At 54.0% G+C, this 23,572-nt stretch overlaps 1 protein-coding gene across 1 annotated transcript in view; it reads left to right on the forward strand.

Moving 5' to 3' along the window:
- The window catches only part of LOC133362981 (uncharacterized), a 439,193-nt gene that overhangs the window by 243,242 nt on the left and 172,379 nt on the right, over positions 1–23,572 (forward strand). The window lies entirely within an intron of this gene.

The following is a 23,572-nucleotide window of genomic DNA, read 5'->3' on the forward strand; positions in this document are numbered from 1 at the left end:
AGGCTTGCGGAGCCCCATTGCAGTTTCAGGAATGGGAGGTGCTGAACAGATCCCATATTTTCTGTCCGTCTGCTATCAGAGGAGTAGGGAAGTCCAACGACACCTACATCTCTGCTTTATTGACCTGGTCAAGGTGTGCGATTCCATCAGGAGGCCTGGGCTCTGGGTTGTTCTTCGTGCTTTCGGAGTCCCTGACTCTCTGCTGACAATCATTAAGGACCTTCATGATGGTGAGCGGGCCTGGTTAAAACTATGTGGCCGGAAGTCGGAGCTATTCCCTGTTCACATTGGAGTGCGACAGGGATGTCCTCTGGCTCCCACATTATTTAATATCTAATTTGACCACGTAGTTCATGAAGCCTTCGATGGCTGTATCAGAGGAATTTCCTTCTGGTACAGATACAATGGGAGGCTGATCGATGCCCGGGTGCGGTCAAGGGATGGCTCCCTATTGGTCAACCATTTTACGTATGCCGATGATCTGGTAACTTCTGCTCACGCAAAGGAGGAATTGGAGGCGCTGCTGCTGAACCTGGAGCGTGTCACTAAGAGGTGGGGCCTTACGATCCGCTTCACCAAAACTCAGCACCTGCCTGGGTATTTTGTACCATCAGACACTCCACCCCCACAACTCCCAATTGGTGATCTGGAAATTGTGGAGAGAGCAGATAGTTTCTAATACCTGGGCAGTATGCTCATGACGGGCTCCTGTTTGACAGTAGAGGTCTCACTCTGAATCAGTCGAGCGGAATTATCTTTTCATCAATCGCATTACGCCATGTGGAAGCTACCTGGTATGTCGCTCCGCACGAATTTTCAGGTCTTCTCGGCCATAGTCTTGCCCTCCACCTAATGGAACATCTTCGCCAGTTATAATAATTTAGGCTGGCCTGCCTATCATCCATCCTGGGCTTAACCAGGCTGGATTGTGTGAGGGGCTCACAAATCCTTGAAAGATCTGGACAGTGCCATCGGTGAGCTCCTCTGGCAGGCAAGGCTGCGTTGGCTGGGTCATGTAGCCCACATGCCCAGCCATCGTATGCCTTAACAGTTTTTGTTCGGCCGGAGAGAGGAGACTAAACGGGCGCGGCACGTGCGAGAGAAAAGATGGAGTGATGTTTATACAGGAGGATGTGGAGCTGAGTGGACTTGCCGATGACTGGTACCAGCGGTGTCAAGATCGGCCTCTGTGGAGGAGGCTCGTGAAGGACGCTACAGGGCAGTTGGAGGCAGTCGCCCTCTAACAACAACGGAGGGCGGAGGAGCGACGCTCACAACAACGAGCGGAGTGCCGGGTGGCTAAAGCACAGCAAGTTGGCAGTGTAGGGTGCACAGGTGGTGCATCAGCCACTCATCTCGGTCATCTCAGTCAGTCGACCCGTGGCACCTGCTGGGTCTGCCGTGTGACCTCCTGCCAGCGGGAGTTCGACACGTCACGTGGCCTCAACGTGCACCTAGCCTGGCACAAGCGTCGTGGTGACATCACTGCCACTTAGTGGCAAATTGCGGTTGTTTTTGTGTAAGAGTGTGATTGTGTAGAGTCTGTATGTTCTCCCCCTGTTCTGTCGAGTGTATCTGAGTGAATGTGAGCGAGTGTGAAACTGAGTGATAGTGTGAGAGTGAGTATGTGTGTGAGTGTGTGAGTGAGTGAGTGTGTGAGGGTGAGTGTGTGAGTGAATGTGAGTGTGTGAGAATGTGTGAGTTAGTGTGAGTGTTTGAAATGGGTGGGTGGGTGAGTGAGTCGGTGAGTGAGTAAGTGAGTGAGTGGTTGAGTGGGCGAGTGAGTGGGTGAGTGTGTATCAGTGAGTCTGTCTGTGGCACTGGGGGATACAAAGGCGGCCGGGCGTGGTGCTGGCCACCCACCCCCTCGTGTGCCACAGTGCCGGCCTTCATACGTGCTGCACTTGCCTCTGCAGTACTGTGCGCACTACCCGGGGCACCTTTGTCATTGTATGTAGAGGGGAGCGGTGGCGCAGTGGTTAGCGCTTCTGTTCACCGCGCTATGAACCCGTTGAGTTCGATTTCCGCTCACAGCCACCATCAGTGGAGCCGCTGTGGTTCGGAGATGTTAACTACCTCGCCTGGTATGCAGGAGGTCGTGGGTTTTATCCCGTAACCCTAACGACGCCTGCTGCTGTAGATTTGGAGTCTGCGTCTCTCTGTGGAGATATTAACTACCTCGCCTGGTCGGCAGGAGGTTCGATCCCTGACCCTGCGAGATGTTAACTACCTCGCCAGGTCTGCAGAAGGTCGTGGGTTCGTCCCGTAACCCTGACGACGCCTGCTGCTGTAGATTTGGAGTCTGCGTCTCTTTCTGTCTGTGGATATGTTAACTACCTCGCCTGGTATGCAGGAGGTCGTGGGTTCTATCCCGTGACCGTGACGACGCCTGCTACTGTAGATTTGGAGTCTGCGTCTCTCTTTGTCTGTGGAGATGTTAACTGCCTCGTCTGGTCTGCAGGAGGTCGTGGGTTCTATCCCGTAACCCTGACGACACCTGCTGCTGTAGATTTGGAGTCTGCGTCTCTCTTTGTGGAGATGTTAACTACCTCGCCTGGTATGCAGGAGGTCGTGGGTTCTATCCCGTGACCGTGACGACGCCTGCTGCTGTAGATTTGGAGTCTGCGTCTCTCTCTCTCTGTGGAGATGTTAACTACCTCGCCTGGTCTGCAGGAGGTCGTGGGTTCTATCCCGTGACCGTGACGACGCCTGCTGCTGTAGATTTGGAGTCTGCGTCTCTCTCTCTCTGTGGAGATGTTAACTACCTCGCCTGGTATGCAGGAGATCGTGGGTTCTATCCAGTGACCCTGACGACGCCTGCTGATGTAGATTTGGAGTCCGCATTTCTTCTACCCCCCCCATCTCTATGTATCTCTATGGCTCTCTTATGTATCTGTATGTATGTCTATGTATATTTGTGTACCTCTATGCATCTATATCGGTATATTTGTATCTCTATGTAACTCTCTATATGTCTCTATGCATTTATGGGTCTGTAAGGGTCTCTATGTATCTGTATGGGTCTTTATGTGTCCCTATGGGTATCTATGTATGATTGAGTTCGTGAGTGGGTGGGTGGAAGAGTTAGTGGGTGGGTGAGTGGCTGGGTGGGTGGGAGAGTTAGTGAGTCGGTGGGTGAATGTGTGGTGGGTGGGTGAGTGAATGAGTGAGTGGGTGAGTTGGTAAGTTAGTGTGTGAATGAATAGGTGAGTGGCTGGGTGAGTGGCTGGGTGAGTGTCTGGGTGAATGTCTGTGTGAGTGCTGGGTGTGTGGCTGGGTGAATGAATAGGTGAGTGGCTGGGTGAGTGCCTGGGTGAGTGCCTGGGTGAGTGTCTGGGTGAGTGGCTGGGTGAGTGGTTGGGTGAGTGTCTAGGTGAGTGTCTGGGTGAGTGGCTGGGTGAGTGGCTGACTGAGTATCTGGATGAGTGTCTGGGTGAGTGGCTGGGTGAGTGGTTGGGTGAGTGTCTAGGTGAGTGGCTGTGTGACTGAGTGTATGGGTGTGCGTCTGGGTGAGTGGCTGTGTGAGTGTCTGGGTGAGTGAGTGTCTGGGTGAGTGTCTGAGTGAGTGTCTGGGTGGGTGTCTGGATGAGTGTCTGTTTAAGTGAGTGCCTGGGTGAGTGTCTGGGTGAGTGTCTGGGTGAGTGCCTCGGTGAGGAGTTGGCTGTGTAAGTGAGTGTCTGGGTGAGTGTCTGGGTGAGTGGCTGGGTGAGTGGCTGTGTGAGTGAGTGGCTGGGTGAGTGTCTGGGTGAGTGTCTGGGTGAGTGGCTGTGTGAGTGAGTGTCTGGGTGAGTGCCTGGGTGAGGAGTTGTCTGTGTAAGTGAGTGTCTGGGTGAGTGTCTGGGTGAGTGTCTAAGTGAGTGTCTGGGTGATTGAGTGTCTGAGTGAGTGTCTGGGTGAGTGTCTGGGTGATTGAGTGTCTGGGTGAGTGTCTGGGTGAGTGTCTGGGTGAGTGTCTGGGTGAGTGGCTGTGTGAGTGAGTGGCTGGGTGAGTGTCTGGGTGAGTGTCTGGGTGAGTGGCTGTGTGAGTGAGTGTCTGGGTGAGTGCCTGGGTGAGTGTCTGGGTGAGTGTCTGGGTGAGTGGCTGTGTGAGTGAGTGGCTGGGTGAGTGTCTGGGTGAGTGTCTGGGTGAGTGGCTGTGTGAGTGAGTGTCTGGGTGAGTGCCTGGGTGAGGAGTTGGCTGTGTAAGTGAGTGTCTGGGTGAGTGTCTGGGTGAGTGTCTAAGTGAGTGTCTGGGTGATTGAGTGTCTGGGTGAGTGTCTGGGTGAGTGTCTGGGTGAGTGAGTGTCTGGGTGAGTATCTGGGTGAGTGTCTGGGTGAGTGGCGGTGTGAGTGAGTGTCTGGGTGAGTGTCTGGATGAGTGGCTGTGTGAGTGAGTGTCTGGGTGAGTGCCTGGGTGAGGTGTTGGCTGTGTAAGTGAGTGTCTGGGTGAGTGTCTGGGTGAGTGTCTGGGTGAGTGGCAGTGTGAGTGAGTGTCTGGGTGAGTGTCTGGGTGAGTGGCTGTGTGAGTGAGTGTCTGGGTGAGTGCCTGGGTGAGGAGTTGGCTGTGTAAGTGAGTGTCTGGGTGAGTGTCTGGGTGAGTGTCTAAGTGAGTGTCTGGGTGATTGAGAGTCTGGGTGAGTGTCTGGGTGAGTGTCTGGGTGAGTGAGTGTCTGGGTGAGTACCTGGGTGAGTGTCTGGGTGAGTGGCGGTGTGAGTGAGTGTCTGTGTGAGTGTCTGGATGAGTGGCTGTGTGAGTAAGTGTCTGGGTGAGTGCCTGGGTGAGGAGTTGGCTGTGTAAGTGAATCTCTGGGTGAGTGTCTGGGTGAGTGTCTGGGTGAGTGGCAGTGTGAGTGAGTGTCTGGGTGAGTGTCTGGGTGAGTGGCTGTGTGAGTGAGTGTCTGGGTGAGTGTCTGAGTGAGTGTCTGGGTGATTGAGTGTCTGGGTGAGTGCCTGGGTGAGTGTCTGGGTGAGTATCTGTGTGAGTGTCTGGGTGAGTGGCTGTGTGAGTGAGTGGCTGGGTGAGTGTCTGGGTGAGTTTCTAGGTGAGTGCCTGGGTGAGTGTCTGGGTGAGTGTCTGTGTGAGTGTCTGGGTGAGTGGCTGTGTGAGTGAGTGGCTGGGTGAGTGTCTGTGTGAGTGTTTGGGTGAGTGCCTGGGTGAGGAGTTGGCTGTGTAAGTGAGTATCTGAGTGAGTGTCTGGGTGAGTGTCTGGGTGAGTGTCTAGGTGAGTGTCTGGGTGATTGAGTGTCTGGGTGAGTGTCTGGGTGTGTGGCTGTGTGAGTGAGTGTCTGGGTGAGTGTCTGGGTGAGTGTCTGGGTGAGTGGCTGTGTGAGTGAGTGTCTGGGTGAGTGCCTGGGTGAGGAGTTGGCTGTGTAAGTGAGTGTCTGGGTGAGTGTCTGGGTGAGTGTCTGGGTGAGTGTCTGGGTAAGTGTCTGGGTGATTGAGTGTCTGGGTGAGTGGCTGTGGGAGTGAGTGTCTGGGCGAGTGTCTGGGTGAGTATCTGGGTGAGTGTCGGGGTGAGTGTCTGGGTGAGTGGCTGGGTGAGTGTCTGGGTGAGTGTCTGGGTGAGTGTCTGGATAAGTGGCTGTTTGAGTGAGTTAGTGTCTGGGTGTGTGTCTGGGTGAGTGTCTGGGTGAGTGTCTGGGTGAGTGTCTGGATAAGTGGCTGTTTGAGTGAGTGAGTGTCTGGGTGTGTGTCTGGTTGAGTGTCTGGGTGAGTGTCTGGGTGAGTGGCTGGGTGAGTGAGTGGCTGCTATCTGCTGTGGCCACGCTCTGAGTCAGCGGCTGGCCCCGGGTCTCTCTCCGCGGTGACGCCTCGCCCACAATCTGCGCCTCGCCATCTGGCCCCCAAGTTCCTCCTCAACCTCCCCCTGCTGTAGCACCACCTCCTCATACACCGCCTCCTCCACCTCCTCATCCACCTCCTCATCCACCTCCTCAGCCACCTCCTCCTCATCCACCTCCTCCTCCTCATCCACCTCCTCATCCACCTCCTCAACCACCTCCTCATCCTCCTCCTCATCCACCTCCTCAACCACCTCCTCAACCACTTCCTCCTCCACCACCTCCTCCTCCTCATCCACCTCCTCAACCACCTCCTCATCCACCACCTCCTCAACCACCTCCTCATCCACCTCCTCATCCACCTCTTCCTCATCCACCTCCTCAAACACCTCCTCCTCAACCACCTCCTCCTCAACCTCCTCCTCAACCACCTCCTCAACACCTCCTCCTCATCCACCTCCTCATCCACCTCCTCATCCACCTCCTCATCCACCTCCTCCTCCTCAACCACCTCCTCATCCACCTCCTCAACCACCTCCTCAACCACCTCCTCCTCATCCTCATCCACCTCCTCAACCACCTCCTCCTCATCCACCTCCTCAACCACCTCCTCAACCACCTCCTCAACCACCTCCTCCTCATCCTCATCCACCTCCTCATCCACCTCCTCCTCCTCAACCACCTCCTCATCCACCTCCTCAACCACCTCCTCAACCACCTCCTCAACCACCTCCTCCTCATCCTCATCCACCTCCTCATCCACCTCCTCCTCCTCAACCACCTCCTCATCCACCTCCTCAACCACCTCCTCAACCACCTCCTCAACCACCTCCTCCTCATCCTCATCCACCTCCTCAACCACCTCCTCCTCAGCCACCTCCTCAACCACCTCCTCCTCATCCACCTCCTCATCCACCGCCTCCTCCACCTCCTCACCCTCCCCCTGCTGTAGCACCACCTCCTCACCCACCTCCTCATCCACTAGTGATGTTGTAGAAGCGATAAAGAGCTGAGTGAGTGATGCGATGATGATGATGATGATGATTTTGAATTCTAGTGATGTTCTAGAAGGGATAGAGAGCTGAGTGATTGATGTGAATTCGAGTGATGTTCTAGAAGGAATATAGAGTTGAGTGAGTGATGTGAATTCGAGTGATGTTCTAGAAGGGATAGAGAGCTGAGTGATTGATGTGAATTCGAGTGATGTTCTAGAAGGAATAGAGAGTTGAGTGAGTGATGTGAATTCGAGTGATGTTCTAGAAGGGATAGAGAGCTGAGTGAGTGATGTGAATTCGAGTGATGTTCTAGAAGGGATAGAGAGCTGAGTGAGTGATGTGAATTCTAGTGATGTTCTAGAAGGGATAGAGAGCTGAGTGAGTGATGTGAATTCTAGTGATGTTCTAGAAGGGATAGAGAGCTGAGTGAGTGATGTGAATTCTAGTGATGTTCTAGAAGGGATAGAGAGCTGAGTGATGGTGATGATGATAATGTGAATTCTAGTGATGCTCTAGAAGGGATAGAGAACTGAATGATGGTGATGATAATGGGAATTCTAGTCGTGTCGGGTACAGTTATGGGGGAAGTAAAACTTCCACTCGGGTTACCATGGCGACCGCGGGGGGTTAGGAGGGGGGGGTAAAGGGGGAAGTGAGTGAGTGTGTGTCAGTGTGTGTGCGTCAGTGTGGGTGTGTGTCAGTGTGTGTCAGTGTGTCTGTGTCGGTGTGTGGGGAGCGATAGTGTAGTGGTTAGCGTACTGCGCTATGAACCTGGCGACCCGGGTTCGATTCCCGCTCACGGTCAACACCAGTGACGATTATGTGAACCAGTCCTGGGCCTCCCCTAGGTCGACTCAGCCTGAAATGAGTACCTGGTACGGTGTGTAAACATCGCCACTGGGGAGACAAAGGCGGTCGGGCGTGGTGCTGGCGACCCACCCCCTCGTGTGCAGTGCTGGCCTTCACAGGTGCTCGCTAACAGCACTTGCCCCTACAGTCTGTTTAGGCTACACGGGGGATCTTTGTCGGTGTGTGTGTGTCGGTGTGTGTCGGTAGTGTAGCGGTTAGCGCTACGCTGCGCTATTAACCGGGTGACACGGGTTTGATTCCCGCTCACGGCCAACACTGGTGACGATTATCTGAACCGATCATGGGCCTCCCCTAGGTCGGCCCAGCCTAAAATGAGTACCTGGGGCGATGTGTAAACATTGCTACTGGGGAGACAAAGGCGGTCCGGTGTGGTGCTGGCCACCCACCCCCTCGTGTGCCGTTCCGGCCTTCATAGCTGTTACTCACTAACAACACTTGCCCCTACAGTCTATTCAGGCTATACGGTGGATGTGTGCGTCAGTGTGTGTGTGTCAGTGTGTATGTGTGTGTCAGTGAATCCTTCAATAGCTGTAGCGGAGGAATTTCCATCTGGCACAGATACAATGGGAGGCTGATCGATGCCCGGGTGCGGTCAAGGCATGGCTCCCTATTGCTCAACCATGTTATGTATGCCGATGATCTGGTACTTGCTGCTCACTCAGAGAAGGAGTTGGAGGCACTGCTGCCGAACCTGGAACATGCCACTAAATCTTAGCACCTGCCTGGGTATTTTGTACCATCGGACACTCCACCCCACAACTCCCAATTGGTGATGGGGCAGTTGTGGAGAGAGTGGAGAGTTTCCCATACCTGGGCAGTGTGCTTATGACCGGCTCCAGTTTAGCAGCAGAGGTCTCACTCCGAATCAGTCGAGTGGCAATATCTTTTCATCGGTTGCGTAACGCTGTGTGGAAGCTACCTGGTCTGTCGCTCCGCACAAAGCTTCAGGTCTTCTCGGCCACAGTCATTCCCTCCCTTCTCTATGCTTGCGAAACGTGGACCCCCCTAATGGAGCATCTTCGCCGGTTAGAAACATTAAGGCTGGCCTGCCTACAATCCATCCTGGGTTTAACCAGGCTGGATTGTGTGAGGAGCTCACAAATCCTTGAAAGATCTGGGCAAAGTCCCATCAGTGAGCTCCTCCGGCAGGCAAGGTTGCGTTGGCTGGGTCATGTAGCCCGCATGCCCAGCCACCGCATGCCTAAACAGCTTTTGTTCGGCCGGATCGAGGGGGCTAGACGGGCGCGGCACGGGCTGGAGAAGAGATGGAGTGATGTGGTACAGGAGGACGTGGAGCTGAGTGGACTTGCCGATGACTGGTACCAGCGGTGTCAAGATCGGCCTCTGTGGAGGAGGCTCGTGAAGGACGCTACTGGGCAGTTGGAGGAAGTCGCCCTCCAACAACAACGGAGGGCGGAGGAGCGACGCTCACAATAACGAGCGGAGCGCCGGGTGGCTAAAGCACAGCAAATTGGTACAGTAGGGGGCACAGGTGGTGCATCAGCCAGTCATCTCGGTCATCTCGGTCAGTCGACCCGTGGCACCTGCTGGGTCTGCCCCGTGACCTCCTGCCAGCGGGCGTTCGACACTTCACGTGGCCTCAAGGTGCACATGGCCTGGCACAAGCGTCGTGGTGACGTCACCGCCACTTAGTGGCGAATGGCGGTTGTTGTGTCAGTGTGTGTCAGTGTGTGTGTCTGTGTGTTGTGTGTCAGTGTGTGTTTCAGTGTGTGTGTGTCTCTGTGTGTGTCTGTGTGTGTGTTAGTGTGTGTGTCTGTGTGTGTGTCTGTGTGTGTCAGTGTGTGTTGTGTGTCAGTGTGTGTGTCTGTGTGTGTATCAATGTGTGTGTGTCTGTGTGTGTGTCTGTGTCAGTGTGTGTTGTGTGTCAGTGTGTGTGTCAGTGTGTGTCTGTGTGTTGTGTGTCAGTGTGTGTCTGTGTCAGTGTGTGTTGTGTGTCAGTGTGTGTGCGTCTGTGTGTGTATCAATGTGTGTTGTGTGTCAGTGTGTGTTGTGTGTCAGTGTGTGTGTCAGTGTGTGTGTCTGTGTGTTGTGTGTCAGTATGTGTTTCAGTGTGTGTCTGTGTGTGTATCAGTGTGTGTATCAGTGGTTGTGTCTGTGTGTGTATCAATGTGTGTGTCAGTGTGTGTGTGTCTGTGTGTGTTGTGTGTCAGTGTGTGTGTCAGTGTGTGTGTCTGTGTGTTGTGTGTCAGTGTGCGTGTATCAGGTCGACTCGGCCTCAAATGAGTACCTGGTGCGGTGTGTAGTAAACATCGTCATTGGGGAGACAAAGGCTGCCGGGCGTGGTGCTGGCCACCCACCCCCTCGTGAGCCGTGCCGGCCTTCATAGGCGCTGCTACTCGCTAACAGCACTTGCCCCTACAGTCTGTCATAGGCTACACGGGGGATCTTTGTTTTTATGTGTGTGGGGGGGGGGGTAGAGTGGTGACGCTGCGGTTAGCGCATTCGTTGTGCTGTGACCCCGGCGCTGAGCGATCCGGGTTCGATTCCCGCTCACGACCACCAGCTTCAGCAGTGACGATTATCTGAATGTGTTACCTGGACCTATCTAGGTCGACTCAGCCTCAAATTGTGTGTGTGTGAGTAGTCAACATCGCTAGCACTGGGGGAAAGACAAAAGCGGCCGGGCGTGGTGGTGCTGGCCATCCAACTCCTCTGTGTGTGCCTCAGTGGGGGCCTTCATAGGCGCTGCTGCTGCTACTCGCTATACTCACAGCCACTTGCCCCTACAGGCACTGTGTGGGCTACCTGAGTGGGTGAGTGAATGGGTGAGTGAGTAAATGTGTGAGTGAGTGATTGAATGAATGGGTGAGAGAGTGGATAGGTGAGTTGATGGGTGGGTGAGTGAGTAGTTGAGTGAGTGAGTAAGTGAGTGAGTGGGTAGGTGAGTGGATGGGTGGGTGAGTAGTTGAGTGAGTGAGTGGGTAGGTGAGTGGATGGGTGGGTGAGTGGATGGGTGAGTAGTTGAATGAGTGAGTGAGTGGGTAGGTGAGTGGATGGGTGGGCGGGTGGGTGAGTAAGCGAGTGAGTGGGTGGGTGGGTGAGTGGATGGGTGGGTGGGTGAGTGGATGGGTGGGTGGGTGAGTGAGTGAAGGGGTAGGTGAGTGGATGGGTGGGTGAGTAAGTCAGTGAGTGGGTAGGCGAGTGGATGGGTGGGTGGGTGAGTAAGTGAGTGAGTGGATGGGTGGGTGAGTAGTTGAATGAGTGAGTGGGTAGGTGAGTGGATGGGTGGGTGAGTGGATGGGTGGGTGGGTGAGTGAGTGGTTGAGTGAGTAAGTAGGTGAGTGGATGGGTGAGTAGTTGAATGAGTGAGTGGGTGAGTGAGTGGTTGAGTGAGTAAGTGAGTAAGTGAGTGAGTGAGTGAGTGGGTGAGTGGATGGGTGAGTAGTTGAATGAGTGAGTGAGTGGGTAGGTGAGTGGATGGGTGGGCGGGTGGGTGAGTAAGCGAGTGAGTGGGTGGGTGAGTGGGTAGGTGAGTGGATGGCTGGGTGAGTGGTTCAGTGAGTGAGTGAGTGGATGGGTGAGTAGTTGAGTGAGTGAGAAAGTGAGTGGGTGAGTGGGTAGGTGAGTGGATGGGTGGGTGAGTGGGTAGGTGAGTGTATGAGTGGGCCTGTGAGTGGATGGGTGGGTGGGTGAGTGAGTGGTTGACTGCGTGGGTGTGTATGAGTGAGTCTGCGGCACTGTGGGAGACAAAGGTGGCCGGGCGTGGTGTTGGCCACACAACCCCTCGTATGCCGGCCTTCATAGGCACTGCTACTCGCTACTAACAGCACTTGCCCCTACATCACTGCTAGAGGCTACCTGGGGAATCTTTCTCTTTGGAGTTACCGACACTTTTCACCACCACGACCACCGCTAAAAACACTCACACGCGAGGTGGAGGTGGCAGTGGGGGTGGCGATTTGGAGGAGGCTTGAAAGAGAGATGGACTGGTGGGTGAGTGAGTGGGTGAGTGAGTGGGTGGGTGGGCGAGTGGGTGAGTGAGTGGGTCAGTGAGTGGGTGGATGAGTGAGTTGGTGGGTGAGTGAGTGAGTGGGTGAGTGGGTGGGTGAGTGAGTGGGTGGATGAGTGAGTTGGTGGGTGGGTGAGTGAGTGAGTGAGTGGGTGAGCGAGTGGAAGGGTAAATGGGTGGGTGACAAGGTCAACGAGTGGGTGACTGACTAAGTGGGTGGGTTGGTTGGTGGGTGAGTGAAAGGATGAGTTAGTGGGTGGGTGGGTGGATGAGTGAGTGGGTGAGTGGCACGGGCTGCGTAAAAAATGGACTGATTGGTGTGTGGGTGGATGGGTGGGTGAGTGAGTGGGTGGATGGGTGGATGAGTGAGTGGGTGAGTGGATGGGGGAGTGACTGGGTGAGTGGGTGGGTGAGTTGAGTGGGTGAGTGGCACGGTCTAGAGAAGAGATGGAGCTGATTCGGACGTGGAGTTGAGTGGACTAGCCGTAGACTGGTGCCAGCGGTGTCAAGATCAGCCTCTGTGGAGGATGAGGCTCGTAAAGGACGCTGCTACTGGGCAGTGCCAGGCTAGGTGCACCGTGAGGCTGCTGGGCAGTTGGAGGAAGTCGCCCTCCAGCAACAACGGAGGGCGGAGCGCCCGGCGGATAAAACACAGTGAGTTGGCACAGCCGGGGAAGAGTACAGCTGGTGCATGTGCACCTAGCCTGGCACAGCAATCAACCCATGTCACCTGCAGGGTCTGTCCCCTGACCTCCTCCTCCTGCACCTAGCCTGGCACAGCAGTCAACCCATGGCACCTGCAGGGTCTGTCCCGTGAACTCCTCCTCCTGCACCTAGCCTGGCACAGCAGTCAACCCATGGCACCTGCAGGGTCTGTCCAGTGACCTCCTCCTCCTGCACCTAGCCTGGCACAGTAGTCAAACCATGTCACCTGCAGGGTCTGTCCCGTGACCTCCTCCTCGTGCACCTAGCCTGGCACAGCAGTCAAAACTGGGTCTGTCACGTGACCTCCTCATCGTGCACCTAGCCTGGCACATCCCCCGCTCCCCCTCTGCCCCTCCCCCTCAAAGGTCGCAAGCCCCGCCCCTCCACCCCCCAGCCCCAAGCCCCCCCCCCCCTCCTCGCTTATCTCAGGCGCGCACGTGCACCCCCCGGTGTGGGGGGGGGGTGCTCGCGGTTTTGTTTTGGCGGGAATTTCTAATCGAGTTATTTATTTATTTGTATTTACCACGCGCCACTTCCTGTTCGCCCCCCCCGCTCACCCCCCCTCGCTCACCCCCCCCCTCGTGTTGCGTGACTGCGGTGAGGGTGGTGTGTGGGGGGGTTAAGGGAGAAGTGACGTCACTTCCTCCCAACCACCCCTCCCCCCACTTACCCCTCCCCCACGTACCCCTCCCCTCTCCCCCACTTGCCCCTCCCCTCCCCCTACTGACCCCCTCCCTCCCCCAGTCCCCCACCCCTCCCATCCCCCCACTTACTTCTCCCCCCCCCCCCCCAGTGTTCCCCTAACCCCTCCCCTCCCATCCCCCACTTCCCCCCCCCCATCTCCAACCCCTCCCCCCGCCCCCCCCTGTTCCCCCCCTCACCCCGCCCCCCCGTTGGGTATAAAAGTGGCGCGCGCCACGCGCTCCGTCGGCTCTGCGCGCGCGTCTCGAGTTTGGTGGGAAATTGCGGTTTTTTCGATTTAAAATGTTTTTCGATTTAAAATGTTCTTTTTATTTGAAATGTTATTTTCCTATTTAAAATGGTTTTCTATTTAAAATGTTTTTTCTATTTAAAATGTTTTTTTCTATTTAAAATGTTTTTTTTCTATTTAAATTTGTTTTATATTTAAAACAATTTTCTAGTTACATTTTTTTCTATTACATTTTTTATTCCTATCTAAAATGTTTTCTATATACTTTTTACCACCTTGTGCCTCACCGATTTCTCATTATTTTTTCTCTAACCGCCTGTTCCTCACCACTTTGATAAAAAAAAGTATTTACTCCTCATCTCTGCATTCCTCACCACTTTTTCCTTGCCTGCTTTGTTTAAAATGTTTAATTTTGCTCACCAACTTATCACCATTCTTCCTCACCACCTTGTCGCTCCCTTCTCACCACACCACCTCCTCACCATCCTCCTCACCATCCTCAGCACTTGCAACTGACCTGAGGTAAATCTTGATGTTGTGGGGTCTGGGGCTAATTGTGGGATTGGGTGTGGGGATAATTGGGGCCAATTTTGGGATAGGGTGTGGGGGTAATTGAGGCCAATTGTGGGATTGGGTGTGGGGGTAATTGGGGCCAGTTGTGGGATTGGGTGTGGGGGTAATTGGGGCCAGTTGTGGGATTGGGTGTGGGGTATAATTGGGGCCAATTGTGGGATTGGGTGTGGGGATAATTGGGGCCAATTGTGGGATTGGGTGTGGGGGTAATTGGGGCCAATTGTGGGATTGGGTATGGGGATAATTGGGGCCTATTGTGGGATAGGGTGTGGGGATAAGTGGGGCCAATTGTGGGATTGGGTGTGGGGATTATTGGCGGCCAATTGTGGGATTGGGTGTGGGGATTATTGGCGGCCAATTGTGGGATAGGGTGTGGGGATAATTGGGGCCAATTGTGGGATAGGGTGTGGGGATAATTGGGGCCAATTGTGGGATAGGGTGGGGGGATAATTGGGGCCAATTGTGGGATTGGGTGGGGGGATAATTGGGGCCAATTGTGGGATTGGGTGGGGGGATAATTGGGGCCAATTGTGGGATTGGGTGTGGGGATTATTGGCGGCCAATTGTGGGATAGGGTGTGGGGATAATTGGGGCCAATTGTGGGATTGGGTGTGGGGATAGTTGGGGCTACTTGTGGGATAGGGTGTGGGGATAGTTGGGGCCAATTGTGGGATTGGGTGGGGGGATAGTTGGGGCCAATTGTGGGATTGGGTGTGGGGATAATTGGGGCCAATTGTGGGATAGGGTGTGGGGATAGTTGGGGCCAATTGTGGGATTGGGTGGGGGGATAATTGGGGTTAATTGTGGGATAGGGTCTTGGGTTAATTGGGGCTAATTGGGCACATGCGGGGGTGGGTGGCCAGCACCACGCCCGGCCGCCTTTGTCTTCCCAGTGGCGATGTTTACACATCGTACCAGGTACTCATTTGAGACCGGGTCGACCGAGGGGAGGCCCAGGACCGGGTCTGGTAATTGCTATCACTGTGGTCTTGGTGATGGCCATGAGTGGGAATCGAACTCTGGTCTCTGGCCGGGTTTGTAGTAGCACAGCAGCGCGCTAACTGCTGCGCCAACGCTCCACACTCACTTGCACTAGTATTCACACACACTGACACTTGCTATCATCGTCACCATCACCACCATCATCACCACCATTATCATCCTCATCACCACTCTCATCCTCATCACCACTATCATCATCATCATCACCACCATCATCATCATCACCCCCAATTATCATCATCACCACCACCATCATCCTCATCACCACCATCATCATCATCATCACCATCACAACCAGCAGCTATCCGAGAGAAGTCCTCTCCATCCAGCCACACCACCACCATCGCTGCCAGCACCAGCACCGACTCCGCGGCCGCCATCGCCGCCAGCAGCAGCACAAGGAGCTCCAACCGCCGCCCCAGCCGCAGTGAAGCCGTCCATAAAGTAGGAAGCACTACTGGCGCCATGATGCGGTGTAGTGTTTCATACTTTATGGACGACTGCGCTGAGATCGACCGGACTCGCCACCGAGGGCTCCTCCACCTACGGGACTCCGCCACCAGCTCCGGCTCCACCACCGGCGGATCCAGTACCAGCTCCATCATCACCAGCCGCTCCACCATCACCAGCAGCTCTACTAGCCATCACCAGCTCTTCCACTAGCTCCATCTTCACCACCACCAGCTCCACCATCACCAGTAGCTCCACTAGCCATCACCAGCTCTTCCACTAGCTCCATCTTCACCACCACCTGCTCCACCATCACCAGCAGCTCCACTAGCCATCACCAGCTCTTCCACTAGCTCCATCTTCACCACCACCAGCTCCACCATCACCAGCAGCTCCACTAGCCATCACCAGCTCTTCCACTAGCTCCATCTTCACCACCACCAGCTCCACCATCACCGACTGCATCGTCATCACATCCACCAGTTCCATTATCGCCGGCACCATCGGATCCAACAGCGGCTCTACCAACACCAGCGCCACCAACAACTGCATCAGCACCAGCTCTACCAGCTCCACCATTACCACCGGCTCCACCACCACTCGCTTCACCACCACCTCAATCTTAAGCTCCACCATCACATCCACCAGCATCGCAACCTTAACCAGCTCCACCACGATCACCAGCACCACCGGCTCTACCTTGACCAGCTCCACCACTATCACCAGCACCACCGACTGTACCAATGCCACCAGCTCCACATCGCCACCACTGCCGCGTCCACCATCACCGCCATCGCCGCGTCCACCACCGCCACCATTGCCGCATCCACCACCACCAGCTTCACCAAGGGCAAAGATCTCCTGTGTACTGTAGCAGTGCTGTAGGGGCAAGTGCTGTTAGTAGCGAGTAGCAGCAGCGCCTGTGAAGGCCGCTACTGTGCCGCACACGGGGTGGGGGGGTGGGTGACCAGCACCACGCCCCACCGCCTTTGTCTCCCCCAGTGCCACAGACACTCGCCCATAATAGTTTTTTTTGGGTTGGATAGCGTAAATATAAACGCATCGTTAAATCCGCCACCACACGACAAAAGTTGATTGGCAAGTTTCGATTTAAAGCTTTCGTGACTGCAGGGATTCATCTTCTTGGTTCTTTCGGTAAAGTGACTTTACCGAAAGAACCAAGAAGTTGATTGGCAAGGTTTGTCACGTGACCGGAACGTGCAAATTAGTTACTTTTTTTTCTCCCGTGTCACTTTTATTCGAACAGAACTCTTCGCGTTCAACACCACGTAACTCCGTCGCAACTCTCCTGCTAGCGCTGCTCACCCGCTCCGCTCGCTTCACTCACTCCGCTCTCTCTCAGCCTCTCTACTGCTAGCCTGCGCTCTCCGCTAGCCTCTCCGCTGCTAGCCTATCACTACGTACTCTAGCTTCCCACCGTACCATCTGCTAGCCTATTACTATACACTCTGGTAGCTTCTACCCTACCAGCCACTCACTATATACGCTGCTAGCTACTCCACTGCTAACCTCTCGCCATATACGCTGCTAGCTTCTCCACTGCTAGCCTCTCACCATATACTCTGCTAGCTTCTCCACTGCTAGCCTCTCGCTATATATGCTGCTAGCTTCTGTTAGCCTTCCGCTAGCTTCTCTACTGCTAGCCTTTCTACCCTGAGCCTCTCCAACCTCGCCCTTGCCTCCAGTGGGGGTTCAGCCATCACCGCTGGAGAGGACGAGGTGTGGAGAGCGGGGCCTTGGACTTCTTGTTTGTGCTTTTAGCTCCAACTCAACCCATGACCTAACACGTTGCCGTATTGCTCATTAAACGCCCTAATTAAGCTGGCGTCCTTCCGTCGCCTCCCAAACGTGGCAGCGTCCGCTGCTATCGCCTCAATCTGCAGACTCTGAGGTGCCTGCTTTTGCAGCCAGCCAATCGCGGCTATGCATCTCAATTGGTCGTCTCTCGCGTTGCTTTCTCTCGCAGCACCTGTTCGCCCTGATGTGACCTCACTGTCGGTGGCTCGCACGTGCATGCACACTGTTTGCAAAACCCCACACGTGTTACTCCACTACACTAGTAGCACAAATTGGTGTGCTGGAGAGTAAATCCACAACATTTATAAATGGAGTACGACGTTTCGGCAGTAATTACAGCCGGCATCATTAGGCGGCAGCCAGAGAATCGACCACCCACTCATTCATTCGACCACCCGCTCAGTCACTCGACCACCCGCTCAGTCACTCGACCACCCGCTCAGTCACTCGACCACCCGCTCGGTCACTCGACCACCCGCTCGGTCACTCGACCACCCGCTCGGTCACTCGACCACCCACTCGACCACCCGCTCGGTCACTCGACCACCCGCTCCTTCACTCGACCACCCGCTCCTTCACTCGACCACCCGCTCCTTCACTCGACCACCCGCTCAAGCAATCATCCACTCACTTTCCCACACAATAACTCGCCCATCCACCCACCCACTCGTAAGAATCCCCCGAATAGCCTGTAACAGACTGTAGGGGCAAGTGACTGGTAGTAGCGAGTAGCAGCAGCGCCTATGAAGGCCGCTACTGTGGCACACATAGGGGGTGGTTGGCCAGCACCACGCTCGGCCACCTGTGTCTCCCCTCGTGGCGATGTTGACTACACACCGTAGAAGGGTCCTCATTTGAGGAGGCCCAGGTACCGGTTTGGATAATTGTCAGTGGTGGTGGTGGCTGTGAGATCGAATTGAACTCGGGTCTCTGCTGGGTTTGTAGCGTAGTGCGCTTACCACTGCAGCAGAAACAACAGTAATTCGCCACGTCGTGGTGAAGTCACCACGACGCTTGTGCCATGCTATGTGCACGTTAAGGCCACGTGACGTGTCGAACGCCCGCTGATAGGTCACGAGATAGACCCAGCAGGTGCCATGGATCGACTGACTGAGATGACTGGCCGATGCATCACCCGTTCCCCCTATTGTGCCAACATGCTGTGCTTTAGCCCCTCGAAGCTCCGCTCGTTGTGAGCGTCGCTCCTCCGCCCTGGAGGGCGACTGCCTCCAACTCCCCAGTAGCGTCCTTCACGAGCCTCCACAGAGGCCGATCTTGATTCAGATGGTACCAGTCATCGGTATATCAACTCGGCTCCTCATCCTCTTGTACCACCTCACTCGATCTCTTCTCTAGCCTGTGCTGCGCCCCCTCTATCCGGCCAAACAAAAGCTGTTTTGGCAAGTGGTGGCTGGAAATGCTGGCTACGTGAACCAGCCAACACAGCCTTGCCTGTCGGAAGAGCTCACTGATGGGACTTTGTCCAGATCTTTTAAGGATTTGTGAGGTCCTCAATCCAGCTTGGTTAAACCTAGGATCGTAGGCTGGCCAGCCTAAATGTTTCTAAGCAGTGAAGATGTTCCATTTAGGGGGGGGTTCACGTTTCGAAAGCATAAAGGGAGGGCATGATCATGACCGCGAAGACCCGAAGCGTGTGGCGCAACAGACCAGGTAGCTTCCACACAGCATTACACAGCCAATAATAAGTATAACCCGTAAAAACAAAGTTTTTCACTATAAATCATTTATATGCGTGGCAGCGAACTTAATATAAAGGATTTAAAAATCTATTCGCCTGTGGAGGACGCGGGGATCGATCCCGCGACCTTTGGCATGGGAAGCAAGGGCGCTACCAACTGCGCTACTCCGCCACGGCCTGTGGAGGGGTTACACTCTGGGCTCTTCTACTGTGACGTTCAGCCAAAGCGATGAATGAGTTCTATTTGAATATATGTAAAATAAAAAATTTTTGCCTAAAAAGTGTAAAATTTTGGAAAATGTCAGCTCGATTGGATCACGGGAAGTGGGTTAAAAAACGACCGAAAGATTTGCACGGTCGTAAGCAAGCACGCAAGCAAGCATGTGAACTTAATATAAAGGATTTAAAAAGACAATGCTGCTCGACTGATTCATAGTGAGACCTCTGCTGTCAAACCAGAGTCGATCATGAGCACACTGCCCAGGTATGAAACATTCTCCACTCCACAACTGCTCTATCACCAATTGGGAGTTGTGGGGGTGGAGTGTTTGATGATACAAAATATCCAGGCAGGTACTCCAGTTTCAGTAGCGGCGCCTCCAACTCCTCCTGAGTGTTCTTGGTTCTTTCGGTAAAGTCACCTAGATAGAAAATAAAAAGAAATTTAAAAAGAAAAGAGCTTGTGTTGTGTTCAAAACGTGGGTTATTTGCTTTTATTGTTTTCCATTTTTTTTACCGAAAGAACCAAGAATATGAATTCCTGCAGTCACGAAAGTTTTAAGTCAAAATCCTCGAGTGAGCAGCAATCACCAGATTATTAGCATGCATAACATGGTTGACCAATAGGGAGCCATCGATCAGCCTCCCTTTGTATCTGTACCAGACGGAAATTCCTCTCGTACAGCCAGAAAACGCTTCACGAACTACGTGGCTGAAATAGCTGTTAAATAATGTTGGAGGCAGATGACATCCCTGTAGCACCCCAAGGTGAACAGGGAATAGCTCCCACTTCTAGCCACGTAGTTTTACCCGGACCTGCCCACCACTATAAAGGTCCTTAATAATTGAGAGCAGAGAGTCAGAGATGCCCAAAGCACGAACAACAACCCAGAACCCAGGCCTGCTGGTGGTTTCATAGGCCTTGACCAGGTCATTAAAGCAGAGCTGTTCTAGGGCGTGTTCGAATTCCAGACACCACTGCTGTAGCAGACGGACAGAAAATATTTCATCTCTGCAGGACTATTTCCTAGAGACCACATTTGGGCTTCGTATGCCTCTCCTCAGAATGCCTGTCAAGGCGATATTGAATAATTTTTGCCAGGATCTTTCCTGGCACACCGAGGAGTGAGATGCCCCAGTTTTTTTTGTTAGTCTGTGCGGTCCCCCTTCTTAAAGAGGGGGACCACTAGGGCATCCTTCCAATCCTGCGGAACCCGTCCAGTGGTCCAGACTTATGCTGTCATATAGGGCAGTCTGTGCACAAACGCCACCCTCAGCATTTCGCTTGGGAGATCATCTCTGCTCCGTGCTTTTCCTGGTCACAGACTGGATCACATTCCGTGCTTCCTCAACAAATACCACTTAGGCCAGCTTCTCAGGGGGTGACTTGCAATATTTGAGGCAGCAGGGTCATCCCCACTTTGCCCCATGGTATTTCCCTTCCATGAAGACCTCGCAGAAATTCTCAATCTGCAAACCTGTTCCTGCTGGTCAGATCGGATTACTGTTTCCCCTTATGATGGTGATAGGTGTGGCACTGGAAATTACTCTTTTTATGGAATTAAAGAGTCATTTGTGATTGCGGGCTACTGAGGCAGATTCCATCTCCTCAGCAACCCACTATCACCACCCATCCTTGCAGTGCCACACAGCTCTCCGAACCCCCGAGCAAAGGCTGTGGTAAGCCTCATTCTCTGATCTGGGATGCTGTAGAATGCCAGGGGTGGAGAACGTACGGCCCGCGGGCCATATAAGGCCCGCGAAATCATTTGGCAGTTCCAGCCATCACATTAGGGGTGAGTTAATTAAATGTTTGACCAAATATAACAGTCTAATTTTTAAGTTGATAATTTTGTATGGCCCGTGAATGATGTTATAAATGTCCAAATGGCCCTTGGGTCTGTACGGGACTGTATCTCTATGGGTCTCAACGGGTCTCTATGTATCTCTGTGGGTCTCTATGTATCTCTACAGGACTCTATGGGTCGCTTTGTATCTCTATGGGTCTCTATGTATCTCTATGGGTCTCTATGTATCTCTGCGGGTATCTACGGGACTCTGTATCTCTATGGGTCTCTATGTGTCTCTATGTATCTCTATGGGTCTCTATGTATATCTACGTATCTCTATAGGACTCTGGGTCTCTGTATCTCTGTGGGTCTCTATGTATCTTTACAGAACTCTATGGGTCTCTATGTATCTACGAGTCTTTACGGGATTCTGTATCTCTGTGGGTCTCCACGGGACTGTATCTTTATGGGTCTCTATGTATCTCTGTGGGTCTTTATGGGTCTCTATGGGTCTCTGTATCTCTGCCTGGCAGAGACAGGGGGTACACCGCCTCCTCTGACAGCTCACTCACGGGTGTAGAAGGGAGTGAGATGGAACAGATGGGGATTAGTCCATGGCACCTGCATGGTCTGTCCCGTCACCTCCTCGTGCACCTAGCCGGGCACAGCAGTACAACCCATGTCACCTGCAGGGTCTGTCCCGTGACCTCCTCCTGCACCTAGCCTGGCACAGCAGTACAAACCATGGCACCTGCTGGGTCTGTCCCGTGACCTCGTGCATCTAGCCTGGCACAGCAGTACAACCCATGGCACATGCAGGGTCTGTCCCGTGACCTCCTCCTGCACCTAGCCTGGCACAGCAGTACAACCCGTGCCACCTGCAAGGTCTGTCCCCTGACCACCTCCTGCACCTAGCCTGGCACAGTAGTACAACCCATGTCACCTGCAGGGTCTGTCCCGTGACCTCATGCACCTATCCTGGCACAACAGTACGACCCATGTCACTTGCTGGGTCTGTCCCGTGACCTCATGCACCTAGCCTGGCACAGCAGTACGACCCATGTCACTTGCTGGGTCTATCCCGTGACCTCATGCACCTAGCCTGGCACAACAGTACGACCCATGTCACTTGCAAGGTCTGTCCCGTGACCACCTCCTGCACCTAGCCTGGCACAGTAGTATAACCCATGTCACCTGCAGGGTCTGTCCCGTTACCTCATGCACCTAGCCTGGCACAACAGTACGACCCATGTCACTTGCTGGGTCTGTCCCGTGACCTCATGCACCTAGCCTGGCACAGCAGTACGACCCATGTCACTTGCTGGGTCTGTCCCGTGACCTCCTCATGCACCTAGCCTGGCACAGCAGTACAACCCATGTCACCTGCTGGGTCTGTCCCGTGGCCTCATGCACATATCCTGGCACAGCAGTACAACCCATGGCACCTGCAGGGTCTGCCCCGTCACCTCCTGCCGGCAGGTGTTCGACACTTCACGTGGCCTCAACGCGCACCTAGCCTGGCACAAGCGTCGTGGTGACCTCACCGCCACTTTTTGGCGATTGGCGGTTGTTGTTGATGGTTATGGTGGTGGAGGTTGTGATGATGGTTGTGGTGGTGGTGGTGATGGTGGTTGCGACGGTTGTGGTGATAGTGATGATGATTGTGTTGATGGTGGTGGTGGTGGTTGCGGTGATGGTGGTGGTGGTTGTGTTGATGGTGATATTAGTTGTGATGATGTTTGTGATGGGTGTGATGGTGGTTGTAGTGGTGGTGATTGTTTTGATGGTGGTTGTGGTGGTGATGGTTGTGATGGTTGTGGTGGTTGTGGTGATGGTTGTGATGGGTGTGATGGTGGTTGTAGTGGTGGTTGTAGTGGTAGTTGTGGAGGTGATGGTTTTGATGGTGGTGGTGGTGATGGTTGTGGAGGTTGTGATGGTGGTGATGGTGCTGGTTGTGTTGATGGTGATGATGGTTGTGCTGATGTTGATGTTAGTTGTGATAATGGTTGTGATGATGGTTGTGATGGGTGTGATGGTGGTTGTGATGGTGGTGGTGTTAAACGGCTGTGTATTGAACCGACAGCGCTCCGTGGAAACCGGTGTATGATGCTGCTGCTTTTTTATTCGGTTACCGGTTTCGCACAAAGCCCGTGGCACCAGCGGGAGCAGAGTTTCAACTCTCTCCGTGTGTAGATAACGATGGTGGTGGTTGTTATGGTATTGGTGGTGGTTGTTGTGGTGGTGATGGTGATGATGATGGCGGTTGCAATGGTGGTGGTGGTTGTGATAATGGTGGTTGTGGTGGTTGTGGTGGTGGTTGTGGTGATGGTTGTGGTGGTGAGTATGGTGATGATGGTTGTGGTGGTTGTGATGATGATGGTGGTTGTGGTGGTGTTGGAGGCAGTCGTCCTCCAGCAACAACGGAGGGCGGAGGAGCGACGCTCACAACAACGAGCGGAAGCGCCGGGCGGATAAAACAGCGAGTTGGCACAGTAGGGGACAAAGGTGGTGCATCGGCCACTCATCTTACTCAGTCGACCTGTGACACCTGCTGAGTCTGCCCTGTCACCTCCTGCTCATGCACCTAGCCTGGCACAGCAGTACAACCCATGGCACCTGCAGGGTCTGTCCCGTGACCTCTTGCCAGCGGGCAAGAGGTCACGTGGCCTTGACGTGCACCTAGCCTGGGAAAGGCGCCGTGGTGACGTCACCGCCACTGGGTGGCGAATGGCGGTTGTTGTTGGTGATGGTTGTGGTGATTGTGGTGGAGGTGGTGATGATGGTTGTGGT

The sequence above is a fragment of the Lethenteron reissneri genome, unplaced genomic scaffold (assembly GCF_015708825.2).
Source record: "Lethenteron reissneri isolate LAM-NWPU_2019-01 unplaced genomic scaffold, ASM1570882v1 scaffold_1639, whole genome shotgun sequence".
NCBI classification, from domain to species: Eukaryota; Metazoa; Chordata; class Hyperoartia; order Petromyzontiformes; family Petromyzontidae; genus Lethenteron; species Lethenteron reissneri.